This window comes from Lontra canadensis, unplaced genomic scaffold, assembly GCF_010015895.1.
Source record: "Lontra canadensis isolate GAN:19392208 unplaced genomic scaffold, GSC_riverotter_1.0 scaffold50, whole genome shotgun sequence".
In the NCBI taxonomy this organism is placed as follows: Eukaryota; Metazoa; Chordata; class Mammalia; order Carnivora; family Mustelidae; genus Lontra; species Lontra canadensis.
Genome location: NW_022631044.1, coordinates 3,001,423 through 3,018,672, shown reverse-complemented (window position 1 = coordinate 3,018,672; position 17,250 = coordinate 3,001,423). Strand labels below are relative to the sequence as shown.

The 17,250-nt window shown below is 41.6% G+C and overlaps 1 long non-coding RNA gene across 7 annotated transcripts in view; it reads right to left on the bottom strand.

Moving 5' to 3' along the window:
* LOC116877169 overlaps positions 1-17,250 on the bottom strand; it is a 58,406-nt gene that overhangs the window by 39,578 nt on the left and 1,578 nt on the right. For 6 of the 7 annotated variants that reach the window (XR_004384561.1, XR_004384562.1, XR_004384560.1 and 3 more), the window contains exons 3-4: positions 5,128-5,325; positions 3,331-3,452 (exon numbers count right to left, since the gene is read on the bottom strand). This is a non-coding gene — a long non-coding RNA (uncharacterized LOC116877169). The remainder of the gene's footprint in view (positions 1-3,330; positions 3,453-5,127; positions 5,326-17,250) is intronic. The other variant, XR_004384564.1, reaches the window with a different exon arrangement.

Below are 17,250 nucleotides of genomic sequence, written 5' to 3'. Positions count from 1 at the left end.
AAAGAAGCCAAGGACTTGGCTCCTTCCTAAAAAGAAAGGAGGCTCTAAAAGTGAGGAGAAAAGCCACTGAAATGATGCCTTTCCTTCTTCAGTAAACCAAAGAGAGCAAGATCATGGCAGATCTCTGATGACTGTACTCTTTAACGTTCAACTGTCTAAGGATAAAAGACACCATATTTGGTCTACATGTTTTCCTGGTTACCCAAAGAAATAGCACTACCTGAGCCTTACCCAACAGCTGATTCACCATCAGTTAGTCTATATCACAGCCCGCTGAGCCTTATACTTCACACAGTACATACCAGACTCTAGAAAAAAACAACCTGGTGTGAGCTGTCAAAGTCCTCTCGGTACCTGACCTCACCCTCTGGGGTAGGTTTCATTTCAAAACTGAAAGGGACTGAGAGCTGGGGAAGTCCAAAGATCAACACAGCCAGAACAGGTGGTTCCCAGCAGAAAAGGGTCCCAGGCTGGAACTCAAAACAGAAACCAGACCACTGATAAGACAGTTTATGATGTCTGTCTCCAAGCCTTCAGATATTTATGTTTTCCAATATTTACAACAGGGCATGACCATGCTTGTCCAGCTCCTGACAATTAGATATCTAATTCTCCACGTGTTCAATTAACTTCTTGGCTTTATTAAGTTTTAGAGCTCTGGGGTAACTCCAGTGACTGGGATACCTTGTGAATTTTTTATAGCCCTTCAAATGGGCCACATTTTTTTTTAAAGATTTTATTTATCTCTTCATCCTAGGGGGAGGGAGGAGTAGAGGGGAAGGGGAAAAGACATGGAGAGAATCCCAAGCAAATTCTGTTAACACTGGGCTCGATCCCATGACCTTTAGATCTCAACCAGAGCAAAAACCAAGAGTCAAATACCCAAATGACAGAGCTACCGTGGCACCCCAAATGGGCCACATTTTAATCATAATGAACTTTATCATCTCCTCCTCCTTCAGCTCCCCATGAACCCTCAGCAAAATTCCTGTCTCACTAAAAAATGTCCATGTTTTTCATGATGGGCCTCTCAACAGAGCAATACTCAATATAATGAAAGTCTAGTTCATCAAAGAAATCAAGTTATTAGGGCACCTGAGTGGCTCAGTCGTTAACCGTCTGCCTTCAGCTCAGGTGATGATCCTAGGGTCCTGGGATCAAGCCCCAAATCAGGTTCCCTGCTCGATGGGAGGCCTGCTTCTCCCTCTCCCACTCATCCTGCTTGTATTCCCTTTCTCGTTGTGTCTCTATCAAATAAACAAAATCTTAAATAAAAAGAAGAAATCAAATTATTTGCTTAGGTTCACTATTAACTAGCTGAGTGACCTTGAACAAGTAGCTTAACCTTTCTGGACACGGTTTCCTCATCTATAAAGGAAGGAGGTTGGAAACAGGTGGAAGGAAAGCAATAAAACTTCCTTGAACTAAGACAAGACAAATTTTTAAGTCTAAACAGTTCAATAAGTGCCAAGCAGAGTATTTTAAAAAGACACAAACCTGGGGGTGCCTGGGTAGCTCAGTCATTAAGCGTCTGCCTTCAGCTCAGGTCATAATCCCAGGGTCATGGGATCAAGCCCTACATCAGGCTCCTTGCTCAGGAGGGAGCCTGCTTCTCCCTCTCCCACTCCCCCTGCTTATGTTCCCTCTCTTGCTGTCTCTCTGTCAAATAAATATCATTCCAATTTTAGTATATGTGCTGCCGAAGCGAGCACTCTGTCAAATAAATAGATAAAATCTTAAAAAAAAAAAAAAAAGGACACACACCTAAAGCGTTATCAAGATGAAACGCTAAGCAAGAAAAAATTTACAAACTTCCAAAGAGAAAGAACAGGTAATTACTTAGAATCCTATTGGCACTGGACTTCCCATCTGTATCACTAGAAACTGAATACAGCAGAAAGCTGCATACAGACTTTGTAGTGACTAGAACTACTATTTAAGAATCCTAAACCCAGGGCGCCTGGGTGGCTCAGTGGGTTAAAGCCTCTGCTTTCGGCTCAGGTCATGATCCCGGGGTCCTGGGATCAAGCCCCACATCGGACTCTCTGCTCAGCAGGGAGCCTGCTTCCCCCACCCCTGCCTGCCTCTCTGCCTACTTGTGATCTCTCTCTGTCAAATAAATAAAATCTTAAAAAAAAAAAAAAAAAAAAAAAAAAAAAAGAATCCTAAAGCCAGCCAAGACATCATTCCTACATTATGGTAAAATTCAGGAGTGCTTGGCTGGCTCAGTTGGTAGAACATGTGACTCTTGATGTCAGGACTGTAAGTTTGAGCCCCACACTGGGTGGAGACATTACCTGTGAATAAACACATGGGGCGCCTGGGTGACTCAGTCAGTTAAGCGTCCAACTCTTGATTTTAGCTGGGGTCAAGATTTTGGGACCATGAGATTGAGCCCCACTTCAGGCTCTGTGCTCAGCTTGTCCTTCCCCTCTCCCTTCCCCCACTTGAATGCACACATGATTTTTTCCCCTTTCTCTCTATAAAATGGATAAGTAAAATCTTCCCAAATAAATAAATAAACTCTTACAAAAATATACATACACACATTGTACACACACAATTGGACATATAAGGACCTTCAAAGTACCATCCATGCCCCTTTTCTAAGAAAATCACTCACAGAAAGAAACATCCTATTCAAATTAATATTTAAAACTGGAGCAAAGCTGGAAAAGACAAAGTGTACACAAGACATGTCTTCCCTCCCCCAAAAAAGACCTTTTAATGAGGCTGAACCAGATGACTTCTGATGGCCTTTCACATATAAACAGAAACTGTCCTATACACAACCATCCCTGGAAGTCTGGCTTTGTGAGTTGTTCATCACCTAGTGGCCCAATGAAGTAAATGCAGTTTTGTCAAATGCCGGGATAAACTTCCAGCCATTTTGTGAGCTCTGACAGCGTGTGGCTCTGAGTCTAATGTCCTAGAGATTACAAAAGTAGAAGAATGTAAACCCTCCAGACTCATATACAATTGTAGAGACTCAGCTAACTATGCATTCATTCTCCAAAGATGGGAAGGGCCCATATTTTGTGCCTAACTGTAAGAAATGAAATACATATTTGTTGTTGCAAGGCTGTACTTTAAAGCAGCAAAAAACAGAGATTGCTTTTGTGCAGACCAATCCAAATTGAAAGCAAGTTTAGATGCTATGAGAAAACTGCAAAATGCCTTATAAATAGGAAGAGTGAATTCAAACATTCATAAGACTGGAATTTGAAAGACGGATTGTATTTATCCTGTATGATTCCAAAGAACGGGTCTAAAACTGATGAAAAATCATCTCAATTAGATTTAAATTCAAAACAAAAACTAGTATCTTACCAGAGAGCTATTCAACATATAATGGGATTCCTCAAGAAGTAATGAGCTCCCCAACAATGGAAGCATTCAAAAAGAACTTGGGTGATCATCTGTCAGGGGGATAATGGAAAGCATTCCTGCAACTAGATGACAGACAGGAGACAAGGAGATTGACTATTACCTCAAGGGCCTTTCCAACTCCAAGTCTATCATTCTAAATAAAACAAAAACAAAACAAACATCACTAATAGAGTTCCTCCCTCTGCTTTTTTTTTTTAAGTTCCAACCAGGCGGTACAACACAGTGGGTTGGATACCACTTTCCACTTGAGTAACTACAGACAAACTATTTAACTCTATTTGCCTCACTTTCATTATCTGTAAATTTAGAATAGTACTTATCTCATAAGGTTACTATGAAGATTAAATAGCAAACTTCTTAACAAAGTACTAACATACAGAAAGTGTATAAAACTGGAAGCTTATAAAGGAAAGGTAGCTTGGGGGGGGACCCACGGCAGGCGAGTGTGGAAAGCGAAACCTAAATGTGCTGCTTGTTTTAGTTATCTGTACCCAACTCTCAACCAAAGCATTCCTGACTGTTGCTGGCTGGAGGCTAGGTTCCCTAGGCAACTAGCCTCAAAAAAGAGCCCAGACCTACCTTCTTCAGGAAGGCAATATTCTCCGTCCTGAAATCTGGCATCCTCCCTTACACAAAGCAGGGTCCCTAAAAGCCCACAAATACCACCACTCCAAAATTAAGGAGCTGAGCAAGTATTAGTCTCCTCACTTCAAATGGTCAGTGAGAACATCAGAGTTAGAAGGGATCTCAGAGACCATCTAGAGTGACCCTTTTGTTTAATGAATGAGGACAATAAGGCTAAGAAAACTGAAGTCCTGGATGGGGCAAATTGGTGAGAAGGTTGATGAGATCACAGGTCTCCTTATTTCTAGCCCAGTAGTCAAAAGCCTCCCATTTCTCAAATGGGGAAAAATAGGACAGGCCCTACTAAGCTATCTGCCTCATACTATGTGCTCTAGACAGGTGAGAAAAGAATAGAAACGGTAGAGTGTAGAGGTTAAGAATGTGGACCCTAGAGCCAGATTGCATATTCAAATCCCAGCACTGACTATGTGTGTTTAAGCATGTTTCCGAATCTCTTTGTTTCTATAAAATAAAGAGTGACTACTTTATAGGGTTACATTAAGGAATAGATGATGCTCCCCTGCTTATGCTCTCGCTCTTGCTCTCTAATAAATAAATAAATAAAATCTTAAGAAAAGGGCGAGTGGGCACCTGGGTGGCTCAGTTGTTAAGCGTCGTCTGCCTTTGGCTCAGGTCATGATCCCAGGGTCCATTGGGCTTCCTGCTCAGCAGAGAACCTGCTTCTCCCTCTCCCTCTGCTGCTCCCCATCTTTGTTCTCTCTCTCTTTCTCGCCATCTCTCTTTCTCTCTCTGTCAAATAAATTAATAAATAAAATCTTAAAAAAAAAATAAAGAATAGATGTCAAACACGTGGCACATAAAGTATTCAATGTATACACTGCTCTGCTTCTCATCGTTACCAGTTGTATTAGGAAACACAATCATAGTAACAAGAAAGACAGGACAAGCTCCTACACAGGTCCAAAAGCAGTAAGATACAGGTGTTTATTCAGCTTCATTTCCTGGTCCCAGCCAGGGAACACTCAACCCCTCAGCAGAAGACTATAAATGACCCATCACTCTTTCATCTTTGGATCTAGGGAAAAATCACTTCAGAGAATAACCAGTACATGCTCTGGTGATAAGATACTTAAGATCACAAATAAACCTTACTTAGGTCTGAGCCCAGGTGTGACCTCCAGATCTATGCTCACCTCAAGTTGGACAAAGTGCAGTTCATGTCCAACTCTTCCCTTCAATCTATGATGGTGGTACAGTATAATGGTAAGAAACAAGAGTTGGCTCAGTTGGTAGAGCATGAAACTCTTGATCTCAGGATAGTGAGTTCAAGTCCCATGTTGGGTGTAGAACCTATTTGAAAAAAAAAAAAAAAAGAAAGAAAGAAAAAAACAAGAGCCTTGGAATTTGGCTGCCCAGGAGCAAATTACTGTTCTGTTATTTATTTGCTATGTCACTTAGGCATACCTTATCTCTTTCTAAGTCTCTGCTTCTCCATCTGCTTTAATTGTTTTAAGTGACACTTAGTGAGCACTTTTTTTTAAAAAAAAGATTGTATTTATTTATTTGAAACACAGAGAGAGAGAGAGAGAGAGATTTTGAGCGAGAGAGTGCGCAAGTGTGAGCACGCACACACAAGCACAAGCAAGGGAAATGTCAGACAGGAGAGAAGCAGGCTCCCTGACAGCAAGTAGCCTGATGTGGGGCTCCATCCCAGGACCCTGGGATCATGACCTGAGCTGTAGGCAGCCACTTAACTGAATGAGCCACCCAGGGACCCCATAGTGAGCACTCCCTTTCTTTGGGATGGGGGGTCCTTTTTTTAAAATTTAAATTCAATTAATTAACATATATTACTAGTTTCAGAGGTAGAGTTCAATGATTCATCAGTTGCATTTAACACCCAGTGCTCCTTCCAACAAGTACCCCCTTAATGCCCACCACCCAGTTACCCCATCCCCCCACCCACCTCCCCTCCAGCCCATAGTGAGTACTTTCTATCTGCCAAGTGCTATGCTAAGCTTTACAGAGCTTACATCATTTAATCATCACAACCTTATGAGGCAGGTACTATTAGTACCCTCATTTTATAGATAAGGAAAAAGGCAGTTTTCTAATTCAAGGCCATAGCTAGTTACTGACAAAAGCTGAGAAGTCAGGGCAGGAAGTATGACCCCAGAGTCTATGCTCCTTACTCCTACACTGCTCTATTTCTCATATAACCAACATTCACATGGTTGCTATGCTATTAAAATAAGACTATTTACATAAAGTATCTGGTTCATCAGTTAGCCATTTCTATTATTGCTGTTATTATTATCATCAATCCCTTTGAGCCTCTTCAAATACTACTTCCTGAGTTCCAACTTCACTTAAAGAAAATGGTTGTTGGGCGACTGGGTGGCTCAATGGGTTAAAGCCTCTGCTCGGGTCATGGTCCCAGGGTTCTCAGCAGGGAGCCTGCTTCCTCCTCTCTCTCTGCCTGCCTCTCTGCCTACTTGCGATCTCTATCTGTCAAATAAATAAATAAAATCTTCTAAAAAAAAAGAAAGAAAATGGTTGTTGGGGTATCTGGGTGGCTCAGTGGGTTAAGCCTCTACCTTCGGCTCAGGGCATGATTCAGGATCCTGGAATCAAGCCCCGCATTGGGCTCTATGCTCAGTGGGGAGCCTGCATCCCCCTCTCTCTCTCTTTCTGTTGCTCTGCCTACTTGTGATCTCTCTCTCTCTATGTCAAATAAATAAATAAAATCTTAAAAAAAAGAAAGGAGGAAGGAAAATGGTACACCAGCTCACTGGGCAGCCTGGGGTGGGGTTCTAGTATTTTACTGCCCTCATACTACAGAAGTAAGTATCTGTGTGGAAAGACAAGGACGTATTTTCTAAAAACCTCCTACTCTAAAGCAGCTCTTTTTGCCCATGGGTCCTGTCCCCCTGCTTTAATAAAATCTTTTTGCACCAAAAAAACTCCCAGAAACCTCAAAAAGCAAAACAAACAAACAAAAAAACCTCCTACTCTGTAAAAAAACAATGTATTAACACCTTTGTTTTTAAAAACAAAATCTTCAGGGGCATCTGGGTGGCTCAGTTGTTAAGCGTCTGCTTTCAGCTCAGGTCATGATCCCAGGGTCTGCTCAGTGGGAAGCCTGCTTCTCCCTTTCCAACACCCCCGGCTTGTGTTACCTCTCTCACTATGTTTCTTTCTGTCAAATAAATAAATAAAATCTTTTAAAAAGTAAAATTGAATTAAAAAATCTTCACTCCTCTCACTAGAAAAGAAACATACACACGTTAAAATTTTTTTTCAAGGGGCGCCTGGGTGGGTTAGTTGGTTATAAATCCAACTCTTGATTTTGGCTCAGGTCCTGATCTCAGGGTTGTGGGATCAAGCCCCACACTTGATTGGGCCCCATGCTCTATTGGGAGTCCTCTGGAGATTCTCTCTCCACCCTTTCCTCTACCCCAACACATGCTCTCAATCCTGCTCCCTGTCTCTCTAAAATAATAAATAAATTTTTTTTAATTTTTTCAAAATAGAAATATACACTATTCACTAAAAAAAAGAAATTGTCAGGTGCCTGGGTGGCTCAGTGGGTTAAAGCCTCTGCCTTTGGCTCAGGTCGCCATCCCAGGGTGCTGGGATCAAGCCACCATGCATTGGGCTCTCTGCTCAGCAGGGAGCCTGCTTCCCCCCACCCCCCGCCAGCCTCTCTGCCTACTTGTGATCTCTGTCTGTCAAATAAATACATAAAATCTTTTTTTTTAAAGATTTTATGTATTTATTTGTCAGAGAAAGAGAGAACAAGCAGGCAGAGTGGTAGGCAGAGGCAGAGAGAGAAGCAGGCTCCCTGCCAAGCAAGGAGCCCAATGCAGGACTTGATCCCAGGAACCTGGGATCATGACCTGGGCTGAAGGCAGCGGCTTAACCAACTGAGCCACCCAGGCCTCCCTAAATAAATAAAATCTTTAAAAAGTAAAAGAAAGAAAGAAAGAAAGAAATTGTCCTTAGGGCGCCTTGGGTGGCTCAGTTGGTTAAATATCCAACTCTTGATTTTGGCTCCAGTCATGATCTCAGGGTCCTGAGATCAAGCCCATGTCAGGCTCTGTGCTAGGTATGGAGTCTGCTTGATTCTCTCTCTCTCTCTCTCTCTCCTTCTCACTCTGCCCCTCCCCACAAAAAAAGAAAAGAAATTGTCCTCTATCTCTTTTCCCTTTCTACTCCCCCATTCTCAAAATCAGTCTTTAGTCATTTAATCCTCACAAGAAGATAGGTGTCATTCATCATTATTTCCATTTGACAAGTGCAGAAACTGAGGTTCTGAGAGGTTCAAGACCAAACAGCTAGTACATGGGTGACCAGGGTTTCTGGAAAAGAATTTTCAGATATGGAGGAAGATAAAGATAGAAAACTCCTTCACTTATGCTGAGAAGAAGTGGCTATGACAGTGGGTTCCTAGAAGGTATCTGAATGAACCAAGACTGATAACAGGATTTTAAAGAAACTCCTGCTCTAGTAAGACAAGACCAAAGAAAAACTGTAACTCAAAAAGCCACTAATCCCATGAGCTATCAGCAATCCTGCCCTCCCAGAAATAGTACAAATTATCAATAAGCCTGACAAAGTAGGACTTCATCTCTAAGGAGAGCCGTATCCTTGCAAACCTGTCCTTACCTCCCCAATTTCAAAATGGTGTATCACTTTATCCTGTTAGAGAGCACAGCAGTATTCAGATCAAAACATTTTTTAGACTGCGTCACTTGAAGGCAGAAACAATATGTTATTCATACAGATCTTCCCCTCATTATCTGGCACATAACCCCTATACATTAATTTAAAAAACATATTCATTCAACTCCCAAGTGCTAGGCACTATTCTAGGAGATGGTGATATAGCAACAAGCAAAAAAAAGTCCTAGCTATCATGAAATTTACATTTCAGTGGCAGGTGACCAATAATAAACAAACTATGGTAGAGAGAATCTCTAGAACAGTGCGTGGCACATAGTAGTAGCTCAATAACTATATGAATAATGAATGAATAGTACATCAAACAGTAATAACGTCTATGGAAAAAAAATTAAGTAGGGAAAGGGAACGGTGAAGGCAGAGAGCAGGAGATGGTTTTACTTTAAATAGTGAAGTCAAGGAATGCTTTACAAACTAGACGACAAAGCAGAAACCTGAAGGAGGTAAGGGAGGAGGCCATACTGGTAACTGGAAGAAGTATTCCAGGAAAGAATACAACTATAGAAGTCCAAGGTGTGGCATGTTGGAGCAACTTCAAGGAGACCGAAGTGTCCAGAGCACAAGGGGAATGTGATAGATGACATCAGGAACAGCCTCAAGAGTGCTGCTGAAGATCCTATGTGGCCTCCTAGACCACTGTAAGGACTTTAATTTTTAACATGGGTGGGACCCAGACAACACTTCTCAGCAGAGGAGTGGCATGATTTGATAGACACTTAACAGGATCACTGTTCAGGTTAGACCAAGGGAAGCCTATTCCAAAAGTAGCAGGTGAGGCAGTAAGAAGTGTTCAAATCCTGGATGTTTTTTAAGGTAGAACTTACAGGACCTGCTAGTGGACTATATGAGGAAAGTAAGAAAAAGAACAGAGCCAGGGCACCTTTTTCAGTGGCTCAGTCAATTAAGCGTTTGCCTTCGCTGAGATCATGATCCCAGGGTCCTGGGATTGAGTCCTGCATCAGGGAGCAGGGAGCCTGCTTCTCCCTCTCCCTCTGCTGCTCCCCCTGGGTTGTGCTCTCTCACTCTCTCTCTGTCAAATAAATAAATTAAAACTTTAAAAAGAAAAGAACCGAGTCAAGGGAGAGTCCTCCATACATTCAATACAACTGAAACTAAAATGGGGAGGAACTGGCAGAGGTACACGTTTGAAGATTTATTTATTTATTTATTTATTTGAGAGAGAGAGAGAGAGAGAGAGAGAGAGCGCGCTCCAGTAGAGGAAGGGACAGAGAGAGAGAATCCTCAAGCAGACTCCCCACTGAGCATGAAGCCTGACACACGGCTCCATCTTATGACCCAGGGGATCATGACCTGAGCTGAAACCAAGAGCCAGATGCCCAAATGCCTGAGCCAATGGGTAGCTCCCGGAGGTACACATTTGAGAGAAGTTTCAAAATTAATTTGCTGAATATGTTAAGCTCAAGAAGCTATTAAATAACCAAGTGGAGATGATATCCTGCAGGCAGTCAGATAAGAGAGTCTTAAGTTCAGGGGAAGACATCCAAGCTGATGATATACACTTGAGAATTGTCAGAGTACAAATCGCATTTAAAGTCTTGAAAGAGAACACCTAGGGAATGAGTGTAAACAGAGAAGAGATGCACGGACTGATCTGAGTACTCCATCATTAGAGGCTAAGAAGATAAGGAGGATTCAAAAGGGGGCTGCGGATGAGAGGCCAAAAAAGGGGGATGGGGTTGAGAAGGAGGGGCCAGTGAGGCAGGGGAAAACCAAGGGAGTGGCATTGTAGAAGCCAAATGAAACTAAAGTGCAAGGAGGGAGTGTCAGGTGCTACAGAGAGGTCAAGATGACTGAGAAATGACCACAGAATCTGCGTGCTACTTTCTAAGCACGTTCTTCCCTATTCCACACAGTACTTTTTTACTTTTAATCCAGGTAAAATCCCAGTATTGTCCAATGAATACACATAAGGTTTTTATTTAATGCAGCTATAACCATGTCTCAAAAAAACAAAAATCAATGTGCTTAATCCAGACACAACAGATTTTACACAGCAAATAATGCTGAACAAATGCTTTGTCTGGTTGAATTAACTGTGTCTCTGAAACAAAGTTCCCAACTAAGTCTTGCTTGTGCTCAGTAGGTGGGATCAGAGAAATGTGCTATTTAAATGTATTTCTTTTGTTCTGCCATAAAGTAACAGTTATTCTTGAACTCCTTTCCCTCCTTCCTAACTCAAACATCCTAACCACCTAAACAAAAACCATAAATTTCCACACACACACACACACACCCCTTTGAAAACAAAGCAGAACACAACCCATGTCCAAAACTTGGATAAGAAAGGGATATACTATGCCCTGTATCTGCTTTCCTTTACTCACAGAGGGTGAACAATCATTTGCTAATTCAAAAACTGCTTTACTTACATTTTCTCCTTCGGATCTTTAGACCAGAAAGACAATTTCTGATGTCTACATCTTAAATGAGAATTACTGCTACAAAATAAGACTTACCCTTTCTGTATGTAAGCACAATCAGGTGTCGGCAGCGTACACTTCTGAAGTAGAACAATCATCGCCAAACATGGGATCGTGCAAGCGTCCTTTCTCAAATGTCTTCAACTTCTGAATGGACTGTGCACACTCAGCCTTTAGGCCTTTGTTTCCCTTCTCAAGAGTTCTCCTTTCCTGCCCTCCACCCTACAATTTGCTAACCTGGGACTCAGCCTGAATGCCAACTTCTCTAGGTAGCCTTTCTGGATCCCCTCTAAGGCTGAATCAAGGACCCTCTTCTAAGCCCACAGCATCCTCTACTTACTCATATTCTAAAATAGTAATGTACTATGCTGTGAATCTGTTTACTTGTCAGTGTCGCTCTCCTGGTCACAAACATCTTGAAGGCAAGGACAGGATCTCATTCATTTCTGTATCCTCAGTGTTTGGGACGTATCAAGCAATCAGTAAGTATTTGCTGACTGGGGTGCCTGGCTGGCTAGGTCGGTAGAGTATGAGACTCTTGAGCTCAGGGGCCTGAGTTCAAGCACCATGCTGGGAGTTGAGTTAACGTGAAAAAGAAAAGAAAATTAAGAAAAGAAAAAAACGATTTGCTGACTGAATGAATGAGATAAATTTTGACCTAGAATACTTGAAGTGATCTTTGTAGCACATTTTCCTTGATATATCAACTGATCTGAGGCTAATACTAAAATTACCAGCATCTTAATTACATCCCCAGTTGAGAGCAAAACAAAGCAATTTTCCCAACCTGTCATTGGGAAGAGAGGATAAGAAAGAGACATGGTGCTCAGGAGTTGTCGTACCACCTGCTCTTTCTTGGTGCAAGAAAGCAGCCTATGCTTCCCACACCACGCGAGGGCCCAATGGACTTCTGAATTGTTTTCTTCACATCTCTTCCAACAATCCTGTGTACTTCTCTTCCCTCTGCCCTAGTCTTTTCTCTTTCCTTTTCTTACATTTTTTCCTTACTTTCTATACTTTGCATTTGTATTCTGTTCTCATTTTCCTTTTAACTTTTCTCTGCACTCCCTTCTCCATGCCTTATTTCAGTCAGAGTAACCCTGAGGAATCCATGGACATTACTTTCCCCAACTAGGAGAACTTATGACAAGAATGTTGCTGTACCTCCTGGGCACTTGTATAAAGTACATCAACATATTTTTTATGTTTCTGAGAAAACCCAGTAATAACCCCATAACAGCAACCCAAGATCATCAGTATATGAGATTAATATTATTACTCTTGTTACAATCCATAAAATGGGTAAAAAATATTTCTTAGGCTGGGGCACCTGGGTGGCATCTAAACATCTGACTCTTGATTTCAGCTCCAGTCATGATCTCAGAGTCATGAGATCGAGCCCCAAGTTGGGCTCTGCACTCAGCACAGAGTCTGCGTAAGACTCTCTCTCCCTCTCCCTCTGCCCACTCCGCCCCCACTTTGTGCATGGGTATGCTCTATCTCTCCCTCTAAGATAAATAAATAAATCTTAAAAAAAAAAAAAAGAAAAGGGGCGCCTGGGTGGCTCAGTGGGTTAAAACCTCTGCCTTCTGCTCAGGTCATGATCCCAGGGTCTTGGGATCGAGCCCCACATCGGGCTCTCTGCTCAGCAGGGAGCCTGCTTCCTCCTCTCTCTCTCTGCCTACTTGTGATCTGTCAAATAAAATCTTAAAAAAAAAAAAAAAAAAAAGACAGTACAAAAAAAAAAGAAAAGAAAAGAAAAGATAGTGGGGCACCTGGATGGCTCAGTCCGTTAAGTATCTGCCTTCGGCTTAGGTCATGATCCCAGGATCCTGGGATTGAACCCTGCCATCAGGCTCCTTGCTCAGCAGAGAGCCTGGTTCTCCATCTCCCACTCTGCCTGTTCGTGCCTTCTCTCTCCCTCTGTCAAATAAATAAATAAAATCTGAAAGAAAGAGAGAGAGAGAAACAAAGAAAGAAAGAAAAGAAAGGAAAAGAAAAGGGAAAGGGAAGGAAGATCTGCCTTCAGCTCAGGTCATGATCTCAAGGTCCAGAGGTTAAGCCCTACACTGGGCTCCCTGCTCAGTGGGGAGCCCATTTCTCTCTCTCAATCTCTCTCTATGTTCTCCTGCTTTCTCTCTCTAAAATAAGTAACACCTTTTAAACAAATTAATAAAGGGGTAAATGTCATTAAAAATACATATATTTACAAATACGCCTTAAGCTATACTCTGTAGTATCGCAGAAAGTGATAGGGTCAAGGCCCTCTCAATTTACTATAATTTCATTTTATTTTTTAAGATTTTATTTATTTGACAGAGAAAGACACAGCGAGAGAGGGAACGCAAGCAGAGGTAATGGGAGAGGGAGAAGCAGGCTTCCCGCTGAGAAGGGAGCCCAATGCAGGGCTCAATCCCAGGACCCTGGAATCATGACCTGAGCCTAAGGCAGAAGCTTAACAACTGAGCCACCCACGAGCCCCAATTTACTATAATTTGAAATAAAAGAAAAATGAGAAGCAAATTCTAAAGGAGTAAGACAAAAAGAAATTATGTTTTTTTAAAAAAATGCTGCATGTTACCTTCCCTATGACCCTGCAATTGCAATACTGGGTATTTACCCCAAAGATACAGATGTAGTGAAAAGAAGGGCCATCTGTACCCCAATGTTCATAGCAGCAATGGCCACGGTCGCCAAACTGTGGAAAGAACCAAGATGCCCTTCAAGGGATGAATGGATAAGGAAAATGTGGTCCATATACACTATGGAGTATTATGCCTCCATCAGAAAGGATGAATACCCAACTTTTATATCAACATGGATGGGACTGGAGGAGATTATGCTGAATGAAATAAGTCAAGCAGAGAGAGTCAATTATCATATGGTTTCACTTATTTGTGGAGCCTAAGAAATAACATGGAGGACATGGGGAAATGGGAGAGGAGAAGGGAGTTGAGGGAAATTGGAGGGGGAGATGAACCATGAGAGACTATGGACTCTGCAAAACAATCTAAGGGTTTTGAAGGGGCAAGTGGTGGGAAGTTGGGCCAGCCTGGTGGTGGGTATTGTGAAGGGCACGTATTGCATGGAGCACTGGGTGTGGTGCATAAACAATGAATTCTATAGTACACTGAAAATTAAAAAAATAAAAAAAATTTTTTAAAAAAGACAAAAAAAAATGTTGCATGTTGGTAGGGCAAATTTAAAAAGCTATCGTATACTTGCTGGACCAGGTAGATTAAGGGGAAAAAATGTGGTCCCTGCCTCCAGAGTCTCCAGAGGAATAATTCCCACCACTCCCCAAACCCATAAATGTAAACATTAGAGAAAAAGAGAAAGAGGGTTTCCTTTCTTTTTTTTTTTTTTTAAGATTTTATTTATTTATTTGACAGACAGAGATCACAAGTAGCAGAGAGGCAGGCAGAGAGAGAGAGGAGGAAGCAGGCTCCCTGCTAAGCAGAGAGCCCGATGCGGGGCTCGATCCCAGGACCCTGGGACCATGACCTGAGCCGAAGGCAGAGGCTTTAACCCACTGAGCCACCCAGGCGCCCTGAAAGAGGTTTTCTTAAACCAAAAAAATCAGGAACCTAACGTAAGTGGACTGGCTGCTCTAGGACAGAAGAATAAAAACTAGATTGAAAGCTTTTTGAGTTAAAGATAAAATTATTCCATGTGTCAAAGCATCAGAAGCCAAGAAGAGGAACAAGACACAACCAACATTCAAGAGACCCAGCTCAGGTTCTGACAAGCTGTGCAACCTTGGGCAAGTCACTTCACCCTTCTGATCCATAGATGGCTCTTCCATAAAAATGGGCATAATAATACTTTCCTGGCAAAGTTGTCTGTGATGATTAACATGAAATCACTTCAAAAATTATTTCATGAAACATGCCAATGTGAAGTAAAAAGAAGCAAAAATCCTTCCTCTGAATGGAATATAAATCCTGTGGTTAAATTTCCAAAGTCTAGGCCTGACTCACCTTCACAACCTCATTAAACTCCTTAACTAACCTGCAGTCATTCAAATGCGAGAAGAGTCATGCATGAGGCTCTAGGGGTGCGGCAGTGACTATTTAGTCAATTGTTCCATATCTTAGTGGCTTCATCTGTAAAATGGGTGGTGTGGAATTCACTTATATATCCACAAGATAGTGCAGGTCTGGGGAAGGGAGTGGAGAATTTACCATAAGTTATATTTACATAACCCTCCCCTCCTCCAGAGATAAAGAACCAAGTTCATCAAATATCACTGCTCCCTAGACAGAATTAGAAGACATCATTTAATCTCTTGTTTTACAGATGGGAAAACCAAAGCCCAGTTTTGAATTGGGTTGTAAACTTCTCAAAGCTAGACAGTGGCAGAGCTGAAGCTGGCAGCCAGAGCCACAGATTCCCAAGTCCAGTGCCCTCTTTACCAGATTTCCGGGTCATCCACAGCACACAGCCTGTACAAACACACTATCAACAACAAGACACATTACAATTTAATCAACAGCTAATGTGGCCTATGCAGGCAGAGAGGGTTTGTAGGACTCTAGGGGAAACAAAGAGGCTGAGAGCTGGGAAGGGGAAATCTTTATTGAGGGGCAGGAGGAGGTAGAATCCTAGAGATACTCAGATAAGAAAAAACTAATGGAAAATTTCAGGCAAAAACGGTTTAAAACAGGCAGTCTCGGGAAGAAAGACCCGATGTATACAATTTTCTTTAGGGAAAATAAATATGTGGCAGATTTAAAGAAGCAGAATAGTTTGAATCAAGATATAATTCCTAATTATATATAATTTCTCTTTTTGTCTCCTCAGTTTTTAATATTTACTAATAATTTTAATTCCCCAAACAATTCTGTCTCTCCTATAAGACAAGGTCCTCTGCAGAAACCACATCTTACATAGTGGTAAATATACAGACTCTGGATTCAGATTGCCTAGATTCAAATCCCTATTTTCCTATTTAATAACTGTGCCTTGGACAAAATCCTTCACCCCTCTGAATCTCTGCAAAATGGAAATTAACATCACCCCCATCACAGGTTTTGTGAGGATTAAATGTGTATATTAATCATTTTGGTCACAATCTAATAATGGGTTTCTCATCATTTTAGTTTTGATGTGCCTTTTTATTTCATGTTAAAGAACAGAAACTACCAGAGTATACCACACATCATAAGAACAAATATTGTTTGTTCAAAATATTGTTTGTTCAAAAAACAAAGATTTTGTTTCACATACGTGTGCATATATGAGTTATTTTGTAAAATTTAGCTCTTATGGTGGTTTGCTTTTAAAACTGTTGGGAAACCTGGTTGGCTCAGTCGGTGGAGTATGTAATCTTGATCGTGGAGTTGTGAGTCCAAGCCCCATGCTGGGGGTAGAGATTACTTAGAAATAAAATATTTAAAATAAAAAAATATGAAAGCCATTCAATTATCACACAGAATAAAGCTTCAAACAGTGCCTGGCATAGTGCCATTACTGTCATTGTTGCTATGACATACCCACCTACCAAAGTTGTTTGTAGAATTATATATGGTAATGCAAAAGCACTTCAGAAACTACAATATAGGGCACTAACATAAGTTAAAAGAAGCAAAAAGCCCTTCTCTCCATCTCTAACATCCACGCATGTAGAGCCCTATTCAGGCACATACATATTCCTTGTTTGGCCTACAATTTATTTGTTACATTAAACTGAAGAGTTCACAGACTTACGATTTACCTAACAGTGTCATGCTCTCTCAATATTTGCAGAGAAATGGAGGCTTGGTGCCAAAATCAAATTATTTATTTTTACTTGATTAGGATATTGGGGTGAGGAAGGCGGAAGTCATGCCCATGCTTAGCTGAAGGAAGCTAGTGAGTCACACACAGAAACTGCTTGCTCCCACAGAGCCAGGTAGATTTAAATGTGCCACAGACAAGGCTGGACTGACGGATACTTCAGCCTTTGGGTAGGGCTGAATCATTTCCCCCTCCCTATCGTCACCCAAACACCTCATTAAAAAAATAGCATTTGAGCCTCTTACAGATATAGCTCATACCAGGAAAAACTGGGAATCCCCAGATACAAACGGGGGGGGGGGGGTGATTCAGC